Below are 272 nucleotides of genomic sequence, written 5' to 3'. Positions count from 1 at the left end.
TCCAGGGTTTTTTTCTGTGTTTTCTTTAGTCTGTTTCTCAATCTTTTGAAGACACCTAAATATAATTCTTTTGAATTCCTTATCAGAGAGTTATAATGCTGCTTCTTCCTCAGGGATATGTTCTGGGTCTGCATCCTGCTCCCTTGTTTCTACCACTTTATCCTGCTTCTTCGTGTGGACTGTAATGATCTGTTGTCTCCAAGGCATTGTGGCATTGTTGTATTTAGATCTCTGTTAACTGTTTGTGAAGAGAAGCCAAGGGTGATTCAGGC

Source organism: Orycteropus afer, unplaced genomic scaffold, assembly GCF_000298275.1.
Source record: "Orycteropus afer afer isolate SDZICR_OR568_19922 unplaced genomic scaffold, OryAfe1.0 scaffold00332, whole genome shotgun sequence".
In the NCBI taxonomy this organism is placed as follows: Eukaryota; Metazoa; Chordata; class Mammalia; order Tubulidentata; family Orycteropodidae; genus Orycteropus; species Orycteropus afer.
The sequence above is the reverse complement of the archived record's forward strand: the minus strand, read 5'-3'. Positions refer to the sequence as shown.